Source organism: Leptosomus discolor, chromosome 7 (assembly GCF_034619465.1).
Source record: "Leptosomus discolor isolate bLepDis1 chromosome 7, bLepDis1.hap2, whole genome shotgun sequence".
NCBI lineage: Eukaryota > Metazoa > Chordata > Aves > Leptosomiformes > Leptosomidae > Leptosomus > Leptosomus discolor.
The window spans coordinates 21,812,942-21,836,599 of record NC_141397.1 but is presented as its reverse complement, the minus strand read 5'-3'; positions in this window follow the sequence as shown (position 1 = coordinate 21,836,599).

The window sequence follows — 23,658 nt, the reverse complement described above, 5'->3', positions numbered from 1 at the left end:
ATAAGTAGACATCTAAAAGTGTCCCAGCTTTTGTTTCTATGTTTGGCAAAAAACCAGAAGCAGCACTACACATCCTGCATAATCAGGTACCCACTTCTTTCTTTTTGCCAGTACTTACAGACCCTCTCAGATGAGTCTCATAGCAAGTTTACCTTTATATCAGATTCCCCAGTCTGATTTTACACAGTATAACAGTTTACTTTTATACCAGCTATCAAACAAGAGGTCATACTCCCAAACTTCCACCATTTATTGGTGAATTTCCCACCACACTTGACTGCATTTAACTGTACCGACAAAGCTTTTTTCACCCATATTTTACATAATAGTTCCCTACTACCCCAAAAGAAATGTTATTGCTTACTATTAGGAATAGAAATCAAATTTGTCAGGGCCAGATCATCAAGTGCAGTAAATTATGCATATTCAATGGCATCAGCATGAATAAAGTGTTATCAAAACAACTGTATTTTCCATCTAGTCATCAGGAAATAATTGCAGCATCCATGCTACTTGAATAGATGACTAAGTAGCAACAAGTATTTAGGTATTCTCTACCAAAGAAAAGACATCCTCCCTGCAGAAACAAATTAAAAATAAAGTTGTAACAATTCCCACTCGGTGACCCATATCAAAACTAGAAAACTGCATTCTTTTTGACAGTGAAGACTCTGATCTCACTCCATATCATCTTCCTTTTGATGGATTTCAAATATAATATTCTGTGACTAGTGTCCAACGTTAGTAGCAATAAATGGAGGCAAGAACAAACACACCTTATTGTTGGCTCTGTTGTTACTTCCATACTGTAATGTCTGCTTTGGGAGGGCTAACTTCTGAAGCTAACTCCTTCAGGATTTAGCTCATGAAGGATCAATGACTTCTAGCATGCTCTTGAGTAGCAACAGGGGAAAAACTTTGAATTGCTAGCTGCTATCTCATATTTTTACTTCAGGCAGCACTGGGAAACACTGCAAAGCAGAACTTATCACTGGGGTCAAGGGATCCAAAGGGCTGAAATTAGAAAAGACAAGTTTCACTGCTTTCAGTTCAAGTGGAAGTATTATGAAAAAGTGTTTCAAATTATGTCACACAGGGCAAGTGTCACCGCAGTTAGTAAGAACTTTCTGTGCCAGCAGACATCAGGACAAATTACGCTGCAGGACAGGTGAGCTGTGTGTCACCCCTCTTCCCCCCACTACCAAGAAGCTGCTCTCATTTCCAACTCAATTTAAATCAAACTGCTCTTATTCAAATGAAAACAGCATGGAGGGAGTACTCTAGTGACATTACGGGCAATTCTTGGGATCCCTCCCTATTTGCAGGGATGAAATGCTTTGATTGTCCACCACCTTAAAACACAATCACATCAAAGCTGTAAAGTTGTATATGTAAATGGCTGCCTGCAGGTTCCTGAAGTTGGCTGGACTGGATGATCTTAAAGGTCTTTCCCAAGCAAAATGATTCTATGATTCTATGAAGCCTATAATGCTGATGAGAAATGTTTCACTGTCCCCTGTGCTCCTGGGTTTGTACCCGCCTAATCATTCTTGCCTCTTTGATCCCATGCTCATTGTGGAAAGGTGCATTTGCCGTTTATGCTGGACCTGGCGTGGTACCCAGCACAACTGAGGCCTCATCAATGTCTGGGGTCCCTCAGTACTAGTAAAAGTGAATAATAGGAACATCAAATTCAGTGCACCAGAAAGGAGAAAGACAGGGCTAAGTCATAAGCAAATTTTACTTAACTATAAGGAAATCTTTCACTGAACTGTGAACTCCTAGCAAAATGAACTGGTTTCAACTCAGCTATTCTGAAGTCTGAAAATAGATGTTTCAATTATAAGTCATCAGTGCTTCAGTATGGAGAACAAACACATCTTTATGTTCTGCAGAGAAAAAAAAAAATCAAGAACTACAAAACATTTTGATGAGTTGAAGGAAATTTTTATTCAGTTTTGAACTTTTCTAATACACGACTTCCCAGAGGTTTCCAGGTGCTTCTTCTTCAAGTTTCATTTAAAACTTAGACTGATGAAAAAACATTAACTGAAACTTGCATAGCTTCTGTTCATATCAGAATATGTGCTGGGTATAAACCCGAAGATAGTCTGTTCCTTTACTTCCTAAGCTTTGTTCAATGCTTCAACCATTTCTCAGCCAAAAAATGACAAACATTCCAGAAGGCTATCAAGAATAACGCCCACAAATAAATGGCAATATAAGAGTTCAGGGATCCAAGGTCTGGCTTTGATTTAAGCCACCATTACCTCCAGTTATTTATTCTATCCTACAGCCGCAGGCTATCATCCCAAATAGAAGAGTCACTACAGTAAGCCATCTCAGGTGCTTTAAAGCAGAGAGTTCACAGCACTGAAAGAGCAATGAAGTTTTAAGTGAAGACTGAGACCGTACACAGAAGTAGCTGGGTTACAAGCTCACATTTCCACACAACAACTCTGCAGGGATGACAGCCTTTGGCAAATGAAAACTAACAAAGCAGCTCTGAGGCTCTAACAACATTTTTGCTGCGAATAAGTGTCTATAAATCCAGTTAACTAAGACACTGCAGATGCTCTGACCCTGTACATTTTTCTTAGCCACTAGTACCAGTTCTTTCCAGAAAGGACTCAATTTACGTGCAACTCTGTCTGTCATTGACTCATGTTCTGAATGGCTGGACTTGAGCTATGTCTGTGTAAGCAGAATTTGCCTCCATGTATTCATTCTCTATCCCCAGAATGGCTGCTGCAAGAATGCAAATCCTATTTGGAAGGATTACTTGCCACGCAACAGCCAGAGGCCCTGTCCAATGCTGGGCTCCCTGCCATGCCAAGAAGCACAAACTCAGGAGCTTTGATTCAGAGAAGAATATGACTAAAGCAGGCAAGGTGGCAACATGAAATGGTATCCTCATTTCGCATATGCGGAACTAAAGCTCCCATTCCCCCCCTCCCGTTATATTAGGAATTTGCAGTAAAGCTAGGGATTTCATAAAATGCAAATGTAAAGATGTTCAAACAAGAAAGCACAGACCAGGCCAGCATTTATACTCGTGGAAGCTGGCAATAAGTGGTAGCAATGCAGATTCCACTGGAGCACTTGTGTGTGGACACCAGGGGTTACACAAGCATCTGGCAGGTGAAACAAAACTCTTAGAGAAGTGTCTGCTACCTAGATCAGATCTTACAGGGTTTTATGGTCTATGTACATTCCTCTGTAACAACAATCATGGAAAATTACTGGAATGTCCCAAGTACTCAAGAGTTTGAACGAGGTTTTCCTTGTATTTGCTATTGCTTATCTTTGCATTTTCTAAATACTTCACACATTTCCTTTCTGTTGCTTCAGCATGCAAGGGAGCACCTCCTGTTTCTATAGGACGCAGTATCACCATCTGTTACATTCCCCACCTGAGGAAGAGGGTCTCTTCAATTCAGTTCTTCCACAAAAGAAGAATGAGAGGAGTGTATCTCATGCTTGTGGTAATGGCAGACTGATAACACTGGTGGCCAGTATTTCCGTACAGAACAGAAGCAACAGCAGTGCACTGCCCCAGCACAGATGGTCCCATCATTTAACACTGGCTGGTGAAAATGGAGAAACAGTGTCACACTGACTTCATCTGAAAGTCTTCACTGGGTTAAAGCAGACACCAGCTAAGACCAGCTTTAACTGCCCCTTTTTTGCAACTGCACATCTGCCTGATTCGAGTTCCTCAGTAATCCAGAACTGGTGTTGTGGTTATTCATTTGCTCTATAGCAATCTTGTGTTGATCAGAATTGTTAGGACATGAAGAAGTCCTACATAGCCATCCTCCAGCCATGCAGAGCTACACCATATTGGAAATTAGAAATTTTACTTCAAGATTAGCTTGCTTCATGTCTTTCTCAACTGTTTCTACCAGTTCCAAATAAGTTTTTGAAAATCTGTGTAATTAATTTTTATTGGAATAGATAGGAGAAAAGAAAAATGCAGCATTTTTTGTAACCAAGCCATATATCAATCCTGGATGTGAAAGAGCACCAAGACTATACAAAGGAAATGACATAACTTGCATCTCCAGTTAAAGACATTTTCCAGCACTCAGTTTAGAGACATTTTCTCCTCATTAAGATCCTGCACTAAGTAGTACAAGTTTCAAGTCTACTTCCATCTACGGCAATTAATAGCACATAAAAAAAGATGCCTTAGGTGAGTGGGAAGGTGTCCTATTAGCACACACTAAAAATAGACAACCTGTAGAGCTATCTGAACATATACTTTACATTATAAAACTTTGAATTTTACAGGCCCTGAGGTCCACATTTGTCATTGCCTTTTGAAAGCTGAGGCCTTTTCAGGTCTGAATGCAGTCATTTATACATTAATTGTAGGCCACAGTTATTAGCAGTGAGCCACTAGACTGAACAAGCTTTGGAACACACCTCCATTGCCATCTTGGGCAGCGCCACAAGAGAACTGCACCGCACTGAAGAGAAACAAATTAGCAGAAAAATCCTGTTGTGCCTTACCTTCAAATGGGAAGAGCAGATGCCTTCAAACATATCTATTTCCTTACAGTCCATTGGTTTGGATCTTCCTGGTAATAGCAACTCTTCCAGCTTCTTGTTTTCTTATTTTTAATCTGCCGGTTGACGCGACCTGTAAATTTACAGAAGTAAGTGTGTTATTCCAAGATGTTTATTCATCTAATTCTACAAGGCATTCAACTTAAAGATATATGGCTCTGTGCCATGTGACTCCTATTGTTCTCCAGAGCTTTCAGTGTAATGGATTACAGACCACAATGTTTCTGTAGGTTATTGATTTTTGGGAGCAAAATTAGAGGATTCTTTAGGTTTTCCTTGCAGACTTTCCAGAACTGAACATTTCATATGGGTATATCTTACCTATTTGAGAATATGCTCCTACCTCATGAAATTCAAACACTCTACTGTACAAAAATATGGCATAATTTGCATCTCTGAATTGTTACTTTATCTGTTAAAGGTTGATTCTTGTGGAAAGGGACTAAGTTACATTTATATACTAGCTCAGGAATAGGAATGCTACTAATTTGAGAAACTGGAGGTCAACAGAGCAGCCAAGATTTATGTTCAGCAATTAAGGTAACAAAAAAGAAAACACACCTTCCAAAAAAGTGACTTTGAACACTGTTCAAAGTTTTTCAGGAGCAGAGTCGATTAGCGGGGCAGTAGGAAAATTCTGTCAGGGGTTTTTATGATACAACTACTCAAGGAATCACACTGAGATTCCCCAAATATATCTATAGCTGCAGTGCCTTCCAGGTATTCAAATTTGGTCATTCAAACCAAAAGGACCCCTGAAAACCAAGCAAAAGGTTCTCTGCACTGCTGTATTCATTAGTGAGGGTTATGAGGGAGTCACATATGCTTGACTTCCCACTGCAGCCTGTACAGCATATAAAGCATTACCCGTATACCTGACAGATACCCCTCCTCACCCCCAACAGCTTGATCCCCTGTATGCAGCATCCACAAGCAGAACGCATTTTCATGGTTGATTTTACCAAAGTATATTTTAGTTTCCCTAAATTTCAATTAAACAACAGAGTGTAATTATCTGTTTACTGGCAGACAGGCAGTCCACGTTGGTTCAGATCTGCTTTGCTGAGCTGTGTTCAACTTTTCAAAGCATTCAACTGTTTCATTACGAGATTTCATCGGACACCCCTGGCTCCAGCACCATGGCACAGAAAATGGGATGCACAACACCTGCTGCTCCCCACATTTGGATGCTGCTGCTCAAAAGCTGCCCCTGCTCTCCACAGAAACTGTTTACAAGTATTTCGAAGGTTAGCATAGCTTCGTGTACATATGGTTTGTAGTACATACATCTTACTAGGCTGCTCTTTCTCCCTGTCCCTTTCTTACCATGGAAAATTAAAAATTAACTCACTTTAGTCAGAATGCCTAAAAATCATCAGTGATGACGTTTTATACTATATTAACCACTTGCAGCCTTACATCCTGGTGAAAATTCCCACCACAAGGGGTGGCACACAAAGCTACCCTGTCTCTGCACAGCAGAGCTGGCATGTCACACACTGATGGTACAAGGTACATCTGATTTAATTGCATTTAAGTCTGATGGAGCCAGAAAAAGCCTTGATCCTGGGAGACGTTTCAAGTGAGCTGTGCCTCCTTCTCGATGCAGACAGATTTCAGATCTGAAAGGTCATGCACAACTACCCTAGAGTCCTTGACTCTGAAAATAACGACCAACATTATGTAGGCTCTCCTCTTCCCTCTGACAACTTTCAGGACTTGATTTCAGTGAAGTACAAGACTTGTCCTTCAGAAGTACTGTCTAAAATGAGAGCTGGGACTTAACACGGAAAAAATATAACATTCATTCTTAGAAATTAAGCATCAGAACACAAACTGCAAGGAAAAAAATACTGAGAATCCCTCACTGTGCAGGCTATCTGAACATTTCCAGACTACATTTTTATTCAATCCATGGTTTGGGACCTCTCTAATTAGGACAAAGCCTTCCTCTTCGTGACAGCGGAGCATGTAGAGACTGACATGGGGAGTCGGTTTGCATTGCAATTCCACCGTATATTACAATTGTTATACCATGCTTGTGTTGTGATTTCAGCATAATGCTGTGTCACTCTTCTAAATCAAAATCCAACATAATGTCAAATATCTTCAAGTAAGTAAAACTGGTATTAAAACATTAAACTCTCCTTCCATCTCAGACCTGTTGGATAGAACAGAGCCTGTAGGTCATGACAGACAACCGCCTTGGCACTACATGGCCAGCCATCTCGGTGAGAAGGTGATCAATCTCCTTGTTCCTGTAGCACCAAGGAGACCTGAAACAAGCAGGGGCCAGACAGAGGTGAGTGGCTGCTGTCCTTTGGATGGTGTGCCAAAGAGGCACTTCACTGAACCATGGACTAGATCACTCAACTTGGCAGAAAGAGGCAGCAGGTTAAGAAAAGGGACATTTGGGACAGGCTTTGGCACATGCCAAAGAAAACTCTGATGGCGTACCACTCCCACAATACTGCTGAAGAACTGATTACAGTTCAATAGAAAAATTGGTTGTCATATGCCAAATTCCTATAGAATAAGGACTCTGTGTATGCAATCATGTCAATTATGTGACTGCAGGGACAGATATGAGGTAGCTTGTATTGGAGAACAAAGAGGAATGAGTCAACAGCAGCAAGCAAGATAAAGAGTGAGAGAGACATCTAAACCTGCTTTTTCTTGGTTCATCACTAAGATTAATTACCCTCATGATGCACAGGCTCTGCTCAAATGCTGATAGAAACAGAAATGAATAGGAGATCCCCTTGAATCTACCATTATAAATAGAATGCTACAATATTATTTTATATTCAAACCTTGGATGTATACTCTTACTAGTCCTTTGTATATAATGCTGTTATTATTTTACAGTGTTTTTCTACGTAATGACAGGCATTACACAAACTACAGAAAGTGCATGTTAACTAACAAAACTCCTAGTGTCTTCAAGTGTCTTGTTACATGATACACTTTTAACTATTTACTCAGAAACTAAAGCAGAGGGAGCTGTTTGAGAGGTAACGTACGTCTTGATTAGCTGCTGCCCTGATTTCAGTTACACTGTTAATCTACATAGATATAAAAAATAAAGCTCAGCAAAGGAGCATTAGCAATATGTAAAAGTGATTTCAACTCCACTTACAGATGTTAGCTCTACCTCCTAGAATCTTACCATATGAAAAGCTAATCTTAGTTTTTCCATGTGTGCTCATGTACAGAGAGAGTACCCTACCTGCACCTCTCTAATCTGAAGTTGCAGAATATGCTGTAAGATGTCACTTTAACAGCTTGGCAGAGATCACATGGATCACACTTCTGAAGTCTTTGAATAGGAACACCATTCATCAAGCAAAATCCCTCTATTTTATATGTCTTGGGTAACTTTCAATGTTCTGGAAGAAAAAACATAACAGGCAAGGCACACAAAGGGCAGACAGGTATTGCTCCATTCATTTTGATCAACCTGTTTACTGCGGATGTGGATCTGGACCAATGATAAAGACAAAGCTGCAACTATTTCTCAGGTATGAAAAACTCCCAATACACCTGTGTTATTTCCAAACATGAAAGGTTATATGCTCAAATACACATGAAACCCCAAAGCCAATCTTATTGCACAACCTCCATTTTAGGACCATCATAAAGGACTCCTAAAGGTAGTCCTGCATCATCTATTCTAGAGGACTACTGCTGGATTACAATCTGAATGCCAGTGATCCTTTAAGTGACCACAGAAGCCTTCTTTCACCAACAATTCCCCCATGTCTTCCACAACGAATACATTGTACTAGTGTCCTGTCATAAAACTACGTTTGCTCCTTTGAGGCATTGTGATGCTTTACTTAAAGGCCCTTCCTGGAAAAGTCTGCCTTAATAGACAGAGCTTAATAAAGCAACACGAGCTGCTCAGCCAAACTTTTTATTAAATCATAGCTAAACTGCCAGAACTATGCCATTGCAAAGACCTTTGAAAGGAAAGCGTTCTGGCTGCCCTGGAAGCTTATATACCAACCTCAGAACAAAACTCACACATCCTTTTTGATTCATACTAACCTCATTGTTTACAGTTGCAGGATGCATTAAATCCTGCTTAAATTACCAAGCATAGGAGCAGCTATGGATTGACATTCAAGACTGTGGTCTTCCCCCAATAGCATTACAATGAGGCTGAGGTAAACCAGCCTGCTGCAATCAGCATACTGGCTCCAGTTGTCTGCATTCCTCTTGCATGCTCCCAACTACTTCTCCTACCCTTTTCTCTTTGTCATTTTATCTTCTTCCTCCCTTCTTGTTTAGTCCTCCCTCTCCTTTTGTACCAGTACAGGCTGGAGGCCAACTGGCTAGGAAAACAGCTTTGCAAAGGAAGACCTAGGAGCCCCAGTGGACAAGTTGACCATAAATCAGAAGCATGTCCTTGTGACAAAAAAGGGAAAATAAAGAAGATGGAGCCAGATTCTTCTCAGGGGTACCCAGCGAAAGAACAAGAGGAAACAGGCACAAACCAAAACACAATAAATTCCATTTAAACACATGAAATTCTCGCTGTGAGGGTGGTCCAACACAGGTACAGGTCACCCAGAGAGGCGGTGGACTCTCCATCCCCAGAGACCAGAGATATTCAAAACCCAGCTGGACACAGCCCCATGCAGCCTGCTCTAAGATGCTTTGAGTAGAGGGTTGGACCAGACAACCTTCAGAGTTCCCTGCAATCTCAGCCATTCTGTGAGCCTGTGAACAGAGCCCTGTTTCCTATTTTTTTTAATTTTTTTTTTTTTTTAACACATGTGTTACTGACATGACTAAGTTGAAAACTTGATCCTAAACAGTGGGACAAGAATTTGATTTGATGTCTCTACACTTTATGGATGGAAAGGACTGATGAAAAAACGACTTTGAAAATTAAACTAGACGTTAGAGATAATCCTTATTCTGAGAATCATACAACTCCTCTTGTGCTTTTCTTAGAAGAAATGTCTCCAGTGGTCACTGCTGCTTGCAGTAAGATCAGTAGTTCTGCTTGCAGCACTTAATGCATTGCCCACTTGTGGCATTCTATTTATGTCTCGCTCTTTATATCATTCTCCCAAACAGAGACTACCAAAGCAATTTTAGTTGGCAAACCTTTTCCTCAGCATCAGAGCACGCTGCACAAAACCTGCTTTCTAATGCAGAAGGAATGATGAGAGAGCATAGAGAATTCACCTCCATAATAAAGAACAAGTTGGACCCTAATCCAGTGCTCAAGAGAGCTTTGCAAAGGAAAACTGGTAAGTGTGCCAGCTCATGTACTTCTTTCAGGGAATGCTATCAGCAAACCAAAGGCCACAATGAGTACTTTAACAATGGATTACATATATTGTCATCAGTGGCAAGGACTACCCAGTATCAAGCAGAGATGTGTCATGTTCTTACTCAGAGATGGCTAAGTGTTCTGCATAACCCTGTTGCTCAGTCAGCGAGGAGCAAGAGATGGGTCATTCTTTCCCATATCCCACCACTCCTCATTGCAACATTTACCATATTCCTATCATTAATGACCTATAGGTAACACCTCTAACCTTAACATTCTGAGTTCTAGTATCTCAAACTCAAGTTTGAAAAGCTTTATTTACAACAGGCTGCAGAGTAGGTCTAAAATTACAATCTGGTCTTGCTCCTTTTTCTTTTGAAGAATAACTCAGTCTTCAATCAGACAAGAGAGCAAACTATGATGCCCTCTTTTGTGGTTGTTAATTAGAAACTTAATGGCAATTTTAATTTTTCCTGTTTTGTATATTTACTGTGGCCAGCACATGCCTCCAGCCGAGTCATCTGCAGTTATCCCACAGTAACTCTGTTGTTTACTGGTTTCCTTGGAATAATTCAGGGAACGATAAGATAGTTCTTGGTTCACTTTTAATTTCTACTGATTTTAAGTTAATCATCTTCAGCATCATAGTCATAATTCACACCCTATCACTTGAAGGAGATCTGTTGCAGACACCATATTGTCTTTAGTGGTGCTCTACCACACAGCTGAGCTTTGGGTGCAAAACCTTATGATCTATTAATAAACTTGTTGGTTATTAATGCGTTAGTTGTTTAGTAAATACAGCCAAGCATACCAGTTCATATATTCCACAAACAAGGATATAACAAAACAATTCAGTTAAAGTTTTTTCGCAGATCCGTTATCTCTGACCAGAATAAATCATTTGCAAGTACATACACTAGAATTTATGTGCACATTAATTGTCTCTATTTACCTGGCAATTGATTAATCCAGTTCACAGCATGGCAAAAACCTCTGGTCTAGCTAGAATCCTCAGAGAATTTGTTTAGCTGCAAGGAGCTAGACTGGACCATGAGTTGGTTGGGTTTTGTTGGTGCAGCTGAGGTCTGTTGCATGCCCACTGAAGATTCGGCTTAGCTAAACTCTTGCTATGGCCAGCTGCAGGCTATGAAGAAATGCAAACTGTGCATTTCTGTTAACGCAAAACTCAGCCCTGGCAAAACCTCCAAGGGAAGGCAGCACCACAGCAGACACTACAGCCCAAGCACTTAGGAATATTGCCTCCTGTTGCCAGGAGAGGAAAGATTGCCCAGTGTTTTCAAACTTTTTAAGGCAGTCAGTGTCAATGCATAAGATGTCTTTAACATATGCACATCATTGCAGCTGTTCTAGCGTTATATTGGCACATCAGCTTCATTAGTAGAAACAAAAGGCTTTGTCAATAATAAGCTTGTTTCATTTTATTCTGCCTTATGCTGTTGCAACTACAGATACTGTATACAATTGCATAATTGCATCTCTACCATTGTAACATTTGTAATTGCTCTCCCTCCCTCTTTAATCTCTCCAGCGGAAAGACTAAAGTTCAAACTATTCCATATCTGGCATTAATCTAGAGAACATCAGTTTACAAGAGTAGAGTAAATTACATCAGTCCTAATAGGATTAAAGGTATTTCTGCAGTTTTTAAATCCTCAGAAGTAACAAATATTTTTTAGAGGAATAGGTGGGTTCACACAGTTGAGTGGCATGATCCACCGCAATCAGAATAGCTGGTAATTTCACCGCATCTGCATCAAAGATTACTTTATGATTAGAACCTACAGTAAGTCTGCTACTTAAACTAGAGGAGAATAGGTCACTCTGGGACAACAGCGTAGTAGGCAATAGCCAATTGCCTGTATGGATTTAGGTCTAATTAATATCGGTTTTAAGTCACTAGAATATTTTCAGATACAGGTAGTATCACTGTTACTATTCTGTTATCTATTCCTGCAATTTACCTGATTGAAATCACTCTGCACATGTAAGAGTCAGAACTTAATACAGATTTGAACAGATGCATCTGCTTTCTAGATGTACTGCTACAAAGCATTAGGAGAAAATTATAGCTTTTTAAGAATTTGCTTTTGAATTGCATTCCTTAATCTACTATTTTGCTGCCCCCCCCCCTCCCCCCAGCCAGCTGGAAAAGGACAGCCTCATTCATCAGAAGCACATTCCCATCACTGATTTACCTCCTGAGGCAGTCAAAGGGTCATTTTTAAATGTTAAATTGTCAGTAGGATGAAGAGGGACTGATACTACTTGCTTTAATTAGCAGCTTTTTCCACAGAAGCCTCTCCATATAAAGGACTCCCTCCATAGACCTTGAATGCCTGACTGCTTTCTGCAGTTGAGAGGTGGATTTTCTCTGTTCGATCATGTATTTTGTAGTTCTGCTGCACAAGCACGGCCATTTATTCATAGCATAGTTCAGTTTCCTTCCCAATTTTTCCTGTAGATGTCAATTCAATCCTTAATTACTTATCCATAGCTGTTTTAGCTCTGCTGTAACCTATCTGTTCAATCTATGCTTTAAAATATTTTCCTGAAACAGTCATCTGGCCCCTCCTACTATTTGAGAGAAATATATGAAGGCTATCTCCATAAACTGCCTAGATAAAAGGTACTGCCTATCATAATGCTACAACAGGCTTTTTCAATTGGCTATGCTTCAAGATCTGTTTAAAAGAGGATGCCGTCCTTCATGCAGCGTTCTACTTTAAACACAAAACGCAAGCCACAGGCTCCCAGTCCGTTACGATATGGAGCAGGCTCGTGCCTTCAGCTGTCTATTACCAATATGCATCTCAGCAACCATATGCTCGCTGCTCATGACAAGCACCTTGTAGATCCTGCTTAAAAAACCCCAACCCTGCCTTCTACAAGGGATACGATGCTTTTCATGCAACTAGAGATATTAATGTCACCTTCCCTCGCAGCTCCCACCCATTCGAAAATAGTGGGAATAACCCATACACGATTTCACTACGTGCCTACCCCAAAACTGCTTATTCACACATAAACGAGCCCTTTAAGATGCAGGAACATAGTTACAACGCGACGCTTTTTAAACTACCAGCACAGCCTGCTCGGCAGTTTCAGATCCCATTTCATAAAATAAGCCGAAGCATCAGAAAACCGCTCAGCAAACGCGCCCCAGAAGCGGAGCCCCATCCTCCCCCCATCCCCGACCCCAGAGCTTGCGCTGCCGAACCCAACCCCGCAGCACCCGCCCCGGCGGCTGAGCCCGGCAGCCCCGGCAGCCGCCGCTTACCTCCGCCGCGGCGCCGGCGGCGGCTCCCCCCGCGCTGCGGAGCGAGCGGCGCTGCTGGCGGGCGGGCACCGCCGCACGCTGGTGCTCCCCCGGCGGCGCGGGCGGGGCTCCCGCCGGCCCGGCCTCCCCGCCAAGGGTCCCCGGCTGCGGCGGGCGGGGGCGCGGCGGCAGCGCGTAGCAGCGGCGGGCGAGGCGCGGGCGGCGAATGTAAACGAGGAGCCGCTGTTGCGGCGGCGCCTGCGAGGGAGATTAGGGGCGGTTTGACACGGGCTGTGCGGGATTAGCCATAATTGCGCCGAAACGGGAAGTCCGGTATTTAGGGGGCCAGGGTGGGAAGGTTAAGTGCACAACAAAAGCAGCTGGTAGGAACGCGGCGCTAAAATGGAATTACAGGTGGCTGCTCCAGCCGTTTGTGCCATCCAGTCTCTTCTGCTACAGGCTGTGGATGGCTTGAAATTCGGACAGTGTTGTACCCTCTTATTTACACAGGGCTTATTTCGGGGCAACTCTTACCATTTTGAACCCATCTGGAAGAGACCCCCAGAGGAAATCTGCCACCACCAAATTACGATTTTCCGTGTAGGCAAGGGAACCCTTCTAGAGACGTTGGTGTGGCCACGCCAAGAGAAATTGAGCCTCAGAAGTGCAGATCCAGAAACAGTGCCCAACCCACACCTCTTCCAGGTTAACGCCTTACCCTACGCACTACTGCTCACGGAAAGATTTAAGCCTTCATTCCTCTTCCCTCATTAACCATAATCATTATTGGTTTGTATTTTTCTATATTCATCAATAGAGGGAAAAATCCTACCTTTTTTTTACTTACTTTTTGTGCCCTGGGTTTTCTATTGCTATGTAATTATTAAGAGCCAATACAAACCTGCTACATCTGTTTTATGCCAGTGTAGGCCACCTTACTTTTTATTTATTACTTCAGTCAAAATGTTGAGTGTGTCAGGAGTCCAGGACTTTAGAGTGGAAGGTGGTACACACAGCTTCAGGCATGCATGGTGGGTCATAGCAATTACAGAATCATAGAATAGTTTGGGTTGGAAAGGACCTTTAGAGGTCACGTAGTCCAACTCCCTGCAGTGAGCAGGGACATCTTTAGCTGGATCAGGTTGCTCAGAGCCCTGTCCAGCCTGACCTTGAACGTCCCCAGGGATGGGGCATCTACCACCTCTCTGGACAGCCTGTTCCAGTGTTTCACTACCCTCACTGTGAAAAAATTCTTCCTTATATCTAGTCTAAATCTGCCCTCTTTTATCTTAAAACCATTACCCCTTGTCCTATTGCAGCAGGCTCTGCTAAAAAGATTGCCCCCATCTTTCTTACAGGCCCCCTTTAAGCATTGAAAGACTGCAATTAAGGTCTCCTCAGCTGCCTGGTTGCTCAGCATTTCATTCCAGAGGCTTTGCAGTCTTCCTTCCAATTAAAGAAAGACTTGCTGCTGGTAAAATATTATCAACATTGGAAATATGGATTATTCAATGGGACTTGCCTTTGTCAGTGCAAGAGCATCAACCACTGCCCTGTTTTTACAGCTTTCCTTTCTCTGTTCTTCTTTTGCCCAATGTTTCCCTTTAGTTGATGTATACTAATAACAAAATGAATGGCTTAGAGTCTGTCACACACCAACAACTAACAACATCTGTAGTCAGTTACGTTTTCATAATACAAATACAAAATATTTAGGCTAAATGTGCTAATTGAGCTGTAATAATGGAGTAACCCATTACTGAATAGGAAGTCTAAGATTCCCAGCCTCCTATATGACAAGCAAATAGATATAAGGACAATTTCTCCGATCAGCATCCTCAATTATGTCTGCCAATTTGTGGAAACTCCAGTTTATAATGCCCAAACTAAATACACTGATCGCCAGCTTATACTGGCATTAAGACTCCTTAACATAGTCAATAGCCTTTAGAGCTATAGAGCAGGAGAGAGAATTACTGCTCCAATGTTTGGCATCAAAGGGTCTGCATACGTGAAATAAATCTTTCCATCTCCATTAAGTGCCCAACTAAGGACTGTGAAAACTTTGTAAATGCCCAGTTCAGCTTTGCAATAGCCAGTGCTTTCTAGCAATCAGTGAGATCAAGCATGTCCTCCCTGAGGAAGCTTTGCTTGCCACAAACCCTTTAAACTTCCCTGTTCCAGGTTTTATGCACTCACTGTACCTTTGCTAGCAGTGAACTTGGTAGTAGCAGAGATATTACTGGTGGTAGATAACAGAGGGCTTTGTATCCTTCTCTGACAGTAAACCTGATGCGGAGGCAGTGTTGGAAATGGTGTAACTGTTATTAGCTCAGCAAGAACAGGTTTCTTTTTGCTAGAAATTAAACCACAGTCCAGGTTCAAAGAGAAAAGGAGCATCAGTTTGCCCAATCTTCCTGCTGCCCTATATGGAACAAGGTAACAGTCTGAAGTTAAAAAGCACCCCTACGCTCTACACAGAGGGGATTTGTTTGGCAGAATGTCCACCAACTCTGATAACCTTTTAAAATAATTTTGTTCTGTAAAAGCTTTTTCTTCTATAGTTACTTAGTCCAATTGAGGAGGAAATCGCAGCTGGTGAGAAAATATTATCCTAGGGTTCACACAGACCACATATGAAACCCGTGTTTCAGAGAAATCACTTGTCTGTCTATGTTTAACATACCTGACGTTAACCACTTTAAGGCAGTTTAGTAGTTTGTTTTTAACTAGCCAGCAACAGTTATTCACAGGTTAAAAGATGTTTTCTAAAGAACATTAAGGTTCAGCCTCTTCAGAGATCTACAGTTTAAAGAGAGGTTACGACTTGTCTCTGATCAAAAGCCAGCAAGCTTGGCTCCTTTGAGGCACTATAATTCTTAAGTAATTATAAAGAACAAATGAGAAGGATTGGAATTTCCTTCTCACTGGAACAAAATTAATTTTGAAGTTATAACTATAGTTATAAGAAATTTTCAAAATCCTCACAGGATTTGTAAAAGCACAAGACATTATTCATCCTTGTACCTAATGAAAAATAAAAAAGAGAGTTCCAAACCAAAATAAATGGCAATTTTCAGTGCATAGAGAATCCAAATTGAACTGGTTTAGATACAAAGTAAAATTTGTCTTTGTAAAATGGATGGAAGTTGTAAAGTGGAATGAATGAGGGTATATACATGAATTCTTTGTCCTCGAAGTACTCCTTAGCAGTCAAGAGAACTGAAGCCTGATATATCTCCATCAGCTTCAAGGGGTCTGAATGAGGTTCACAAGCAACACTGACCCAGCATGAATAAGACATTCATGTAGGAGCCAGAGGAAGCCAGGTTTCTCTTCCTGAGCCTGCCACTAACCTAGCACATTTCTCAACCCAGGCCATTTCTCAAGCTCTTCTTTTTCTCTCCTGTCTTTGACTTCAAGCTCCCTGAGATAGATACGTTCTTTAAAAACAGCACACAGACTCAAAAAAGTTCCCAATTTTAGCTAGTGATAGAGGATACAATATAAACAAACAACAAAATTTACAAAAGCAGAGCCAGCAAACTAATTGATACCAAATTTTTCAGTGTTCTTTTGAAAATATGCCACACCAAGGCTGCTCTCTTGGACAGTGCAGGAGTGATTCTGTTGCCAGCTTTCAGAGCTACAGCCATGGGGGACCACAGATGAGCCCTCCATGACTGTAACCATTTGTTCTCTCTGTAGACCAGTCACATGGTGGGTGATAAACATCCAGCAGGAATTTAGAAACATGCAATTTTAAAAACTGAATCAGTCTGTCACTGGAAGGAAAAGTATACAGAACTTATTACACAGTGTTTTTCCACCCTCTTCTTATTCTAGAAGAAATATAATTATTCCCTGTTACAGGAGCTGTACAGTAGTAATCCCTCTCCTCCTACATGCTAACAGCCTATTAAGTTTTTAATAAATGATACTAAAATATTGTGGCACTGTTCTAAAAATAAAACCTGGAGATGAGCTGTTAAGGATATATTCCTTACGTGCATTAAACTATGCCTTAAACACACAGGGTTTTTTTACAAAAATGTCTTGGCTTATAAACATCTGTGATCATAAATACTTCTCAGAAAAGCACTGGCAGTGAATTTGTAGTACTAAAGTCACATTTTCAAAGGAGAAAGCTTTTTCCTTTTCACTATTAATCTCTTTTCCTTTCATCTAAAATTTAATTCATCTCTAGGTCTTTACAAAGTCATGAAATTATTCATGTGCTAAGAAGGATAAGGTAGTATGAAAGAAGGAAAGACCTCACAAAGATTCAGTAAAAGTAACAGTAAAAATACAGGGAAGAATATGGAAAATATTGAACTTCTGTTTATTTAGGACCACAACACTGGCCTGACTCATTTTAGGAAGTTTTAAAAATAATACTTCTCATTTTGCATTCACGGGACTAATTTTGATAAGGAGTTCAGGTAACAGCTGGCAGTGGAACATCCTTTTACTACTGTCTTTTGTATTTACACTTAAGCTTAACATTGGGTCCCCAGATCCATGGTGAAAATATTTAAAGTAGCCCGCTTTCCAGGCATCTTGAACATTCATCTGCTTAAGCAGAAGTTATAAATACCAGCAGCTCTAAGACTGAGCAACGTTTACTGAAGTCTGTATATGTGGTCTTGGAAGTCTAACATCAAGTCTACGAACTTCAAAAACCTTAAACTTCATATCTGGGGGGTTTCCATCCTTTTCTGTCTCTCACAATCATCTTATAGCACTCCAAAATTTGTAAAGGAGAGAAAGGGAAGGGCAGAAGAACCAAAAGATGATCAGATATGAATGCCAGTCATTTACTCATAGAACTTGCTTACATATTGAAGGGCTTGAGGAAAGTGTTCACAGATTTAATTTTAATGCATATTAATCAAGATGGGCTCTCAAAAAGGTAGCTGTTGATAGGGGAAAGTTGCTCTTGTGCTGGTTGCATGAACATAACAGAAGTCTCTAAGCATTTAATTAAGCAAAGAATAATTTAAAATGGAAAAGTATCAATATATTAAAACCACAAAATCTTCAACAAAACAAAAACATTACCAAAGCTTTAAAAGTTCTCAGAGAGTAAAGAAAAAACCTTAAGCCTTATAGAAGAATTCAAAAGCCATGAAGAGTACTGTCCTTTGGGTAAAACTGCAGCTGTTTAAGTATTCTGCTGAAAAGCACGGAGTACATCACTGGAAAGAGTAAACTAGAATATGACATTTTCAGTGCTTGTCACAATTATTTTAGTTCTATCCTCTAAATATTACATATCAGGCTTCAAAATATGGATTTTTTTTTTTTTTTTTCTTCCAAATGTGCTGAAGAGATGTCCTGATTTGGCTGGGACAGAACCACAGCCCAGCCATGCTGGGCAGCCCATCAGCAGTTTCAAGTCAGCCAGGGCAGCTGACCTGAGTTAGCTACAGGTATAGCCCATACTGTAATGTCATGCCTAGGAAGGGGAGCTGCTGTGGGATTCCTGCTGGGGTTCCTCCTGCTTCTGAGGACTGCTCTCCTGTTGATTGTGACTGCTGCATACTCATTTGGCTAAGGATAACTTTGTATACCTTTGTTGGTATTGGTGTTTCATTAAATCTGTTTTCACTTCAACCCACAGGTCTACTCTCCTTTTCCCAAGTCCCCTCCCTGGCTGGTGAGGGGTTGTTGCAAATCTGCAGTGAGTAAGAAAAACTTATCTACACAAAGTTAGATAAGTAGAGACATCCTTTATTAACAATGCACACTGAGGACATGGGATCCTTCCCAAAGATGTCCGTCTGCACGTTGCAATCAACAGATATTTATACAGTAAATTCATACATGGTTAATTTATACAATACATATTTAATTTCATTCTCTTGATGATTGGTGGCTCTTCTCTCACTTCTGATGCAAATTAGCACGCAGCCTCTGTCCTAGTCTTCTATTGTTCTCTTTTGAGTAGGTGGTGTAATTTGGGTAGGTGGATCCTGAGTCGGAGGTCTTGACCACTCCTCGAATTGACCAAGTATGGTCAGGGAACGTGCCCTTGGCTCACAGACTCTTGGCTTGTACCTGCTTTGGTCATGATTCAAAGATTATACACAATGGGTACCATCATAAATCCTGTCTTGCAGACATCTTGGACTACAACATACTGTCCTTGTTTCTAACCACTAACAGATTATTGGTTAGTGAATACCTTCGGTCTGGAATTTTACAGAGGCATGCTAGCAGCAAAAGTAATACAGATTTTTATATTTAATAATTTATTCTATTTGAGACTGATCTACCTAAAATTATCACTAGTCATCCCTACTAATATCCATTAATTAGAATTCTTGATATTCAAATCAGAATAAGAGGGGTAAGGGCTTTTCAAACAGCATCACTGGTGCATAACAGGTTTCAAGTTTCTCTAGTTTCTAAACTGCAATCATCTGGTGAAGTTTCTATGATTACAGATTTTAAAACACTCACAGTTCTAACATTTTAAATCTGATGATTTTACGCAACAGGGTGATAGAGATAGTTTAGCCCCAGGTACAGGCTGAATGTAGACATGAGACTATTCAAAACCAGAGGTGTTGAGGATATATACATACCTCACCCCTGTCTTAATGAAACACATTTCTGAGGATAATCACTGCTAATTTAAAGTAAAAATAGGGATATTTTGTTCAGCACAGCCATCTGAGAGTATTTACATGGAGAAAAGCATTTCTTACAACATGTCAACAAAGAAATCTAATTTGAAGAAGCCCTCAGCCATAAAGAATTCCTACTACTGTTTAAGCAATCTCTACTGGCAGGAGATGTCGTCTTGAAGGGTCATCACATAACAACAAAACAGTGGAAGCTTAAATTTCCAATTTACCGTGTGTCTATCGGAGTCAGGAATAACAACAGTGGCACAGCAAGGAAGAAACTCAGGCACTCTGGACAGCAAGTGACCGAGAAGACCTCCCTATATGGCATGACTAAGCCTCTTCAGCAAACCACACAATTTAACATGTACCATAAACTCGCGGGTTTTCTTGCTGCTGCCTGTTCCTTCATCTTAGGTGTTTCCCTAGTTTATGTCCGTATGATTGAAAAAAAGGTTCCATGACCACCTTTATGCTGGAGTTTCATACATGCTTTCCAGCAGTCAAAGATCCCTGGTAAATTGCTTTGCACTGGGAGCTGCTTCAGAGCATCTTTACAGAGCTTCCACTTCACCTTGCACCCCAAAACTGCTGCTTGGGCATTTGTGTATCATCCAGCCATCCTCCCTCAGGAGAGCTCTCCACAAGTAAGTTTTCTTCACGTAAGTTTGAGTGACTGCTTTTGTTAGAAATATCTGCATACCTAAAAACAATGGACTTTCCAAACAAGAAAAAGATTGGCTTACAGCAAGAACTTATGAAAATATTATGTGGCTCAAATAGGCAGAATTTAGTTTTGAATCATTTTGTGGGACCCAGATGTACACCTTGTAGAGACTTAGTGGTGTCAATTAAATTATTCTCAGAAGTACCTTGGAAACAGAGGATAAAACCCATGATTGTATCTGTACAAATAAATGACTACATAAAACTAAAAGCAGCTGCAGGAAAAGTTTTGATTAACTGTGAAAGAATATGAGACACAACAGTAGCAAGATCTTCATTTCTTTTCCTATCTGCTGCTAAATGTTCTTAACTAAGTACTTAATCCTGCAGTTGGGTTTTAATAAACTGGTATTAGGGCTGTTGTTATTGTGTCAGCATCATGATAAAAATCCAGGAAGCCTTTCCAGAGATCACCACTGTTAATAGCAAAAAGATAAGACTTGCTATTTTCTTAACAAACAACAGATAAGATACAAACTTCCCTTGTATTTAGAACCTCCCTCCAGTCCAGCAACTAAACCTATTGCTTCATTATAATTAGGACCCTTGCAGATTTCTTTATAATTGCTAATTACTTTTTAATCTCCCTGGCAATAAATAGCTTTTCTAAACTTAATTGATTTCACTCACAAGGACTAACAGATTACCCAGGATTCTGCTCACCATCTGTCATGTAAACACAGGTAAGGTAAAATTTTCCTTCCTTTTTCCTCCTAAGTTACCTTTCTTTTCCTTTGGAGTTGTTCTGTCCAGATTTAGAGTAGCACACAGCAGGTTTTGGTTGCATGCATTTACTTGTAAAAGAACTTTTCAGAAGCAGACATGAGAGACTTTCAGTAAATTGCAAAGGGTTCTATTAAGCTAAAAATTTCCCTGAAAAGATAGTGGAATTCTTATTCCTAAATGTAAAAATCCCTAAAACTACAATGTTTCCAAACTAGCAAAGGATTGGATTAATTCATTATTAGATTTCTCTGAATTAAGAAAAGTAAAATAAACTCTGTTATTTGTTGTAATCTGAACTGTGTGTTTTGGGGAGAGAAGGAAAAGAAAACTCATGTGTTTCCAATCTGAAAGGTTGGGACTAGTTGGTAATGAAAATTAATTGTCACATAACTTACAAGTCTAGAAAGTGAGACTTTAAAGAGACATGTCTGATAAAAATTGTTTGTACTGTCCCTGATCCAATTAGAAAATTACCTCCTTGCCATTATGGCACTATATTTCTGTTTTCATGAAAATAACCAGTTAGAGCCTACTGGATCTCTTCTTTACAGCTGGATGGAAGTATTTGAACTGCATTAACAAAACAATATAACAGGTCTTTTTTGAAGGCTATTGATACGGCCATGTAAAAGTTAGCATTTTGTGGAGATTAAGTGCATTTGCTTGCAAAATATACTGTAGGATTCTGATTCACTAGTGCATTACTCGTCTGCTGATGTGACTCCTGGAAATCCCCTGGTCAAAACAACTTTCCAGAAGGGTTCCACAACAGTCTCCATGTCCTGACAACAGTATTTTTAATTCTGTTTGTCAAGGAATAGAAAAAGAAGGTATTTTTTTCTAAATATGACTTACAATAGAAGTCTGGAAGTATTTCAGCTAAATATAATATATGGCTAAGGTAACTGCCTTTTATTTATTATTAAAAATAAATGTGGAGTGATTACAAAACAAATAGAACATGGCTGTTTTTTTTGAAAAAAAGAAAAAGTAAAAGTATGCATTGCACTGAAACACCTGAAACCTGGCATGTGAATACTGTTATAGTATTTGATTTCTTTTGATTGTTTTTGTCCACAGAGTGTTAGACTTTTGTTTACTACATAAATAGGAAATGAGTGATCATTTTCAGAGAAAGCTTTTCCTTTCTTTTAGTATCTTCTAGGGGGAAAAAAACCTTCTTTGTTTTTCATCCACTTGCCATCCTCCTTTTGCCTACCATTTGCTGCTTTCATTCATGCTTGCAAAAGGTTCTCAGCCATTTTTACAGGGCCAACCTCCTAAACAACCTCTGCCCATCAATTTCCTACAGGTTCAGGTGTGTGTGACTTTCTCCCTTGACTCTTCCAAACTTCTGGAAAGACCAGCCCATAGGTCTGCAAAACAAATCTCCATCAAATCCTAGATTTGCCTCATCAGTTCTGAAACACAGTAATTTAATTTGGGGGCAATCCAGACTGCGCTGTATTTTGTGTTGTGTTTTGTGCAAGAAGCTTCTGATCAGTCAACGCCAGATTCTATTCATCTATTTCTATTACATGTCAATAAAACAAACAAACCAAACCCTCTTAAGCACTGTGCAAATTATGCTGTCTGAAATTGTTAATATTACAGAAGGCAGCAGTTGTTCATGGCAGGGCACACTGGCATTGGTAGAGAGCATTTGTCAACGTGAAGATGGACTGAGTGGCAAAGAGAGAGGTTTGGTAAAGGAAAAATAATATAAGTTTCAAGCCCCAGTTCACATATTATATATTATCCCAGGTCAGTAACAACTGTAAGGCACTGGCAGCTGATCTTTGTTTGGTAACATTAATAAAAGAGGATGCTGAAAGCAGCTGCATTTCTAGTAGATATTTATCTATCTCCTAATGTGTATGAATTAGCTATATTAATTAACTTTGACATTAATTGCCAGGCACAGCATCATGATCAGAGAAACGAGTCTCAAAAAGTGCCATTTGCTGGTTTCGTGTTGGGGAGAGCACTGGGCTCAGGTGATCCACTGTCAGACCACTCCTTGGGGACTCAATAAGCCTCCCACTGTCAACCAGATGCAGCCGTGGGGCGACAGGTTCGCAGATGCCTGTAAGCAAGTCTTTAGCCTACTGGCAAGCTCCATCACCTCTGAAGATACAAAACAGAAAGCAAGCACACCATCCACCTTGTCTTCATTTTAAAGCAAGTACAAGTTACTCGGTCCTTTTAGTACAGTTGCTGATATTTACGAAAGCCATGTAGGAGTTTTCCTGGATCACAAATGTTTTGGCTTCTTATTCACATCAGCACAAAGGGAGGTCCTAAATGTGGGTGATCTTGTTTATGATGTGTTACACTTCAAGGTGTTTGTCTGCACATTGGTCACACTCTGAAACGAACAGAATCTAATGCCTTGGGATGGCAACAGACCAATCCTTGGAAAGAAGATAGATGTA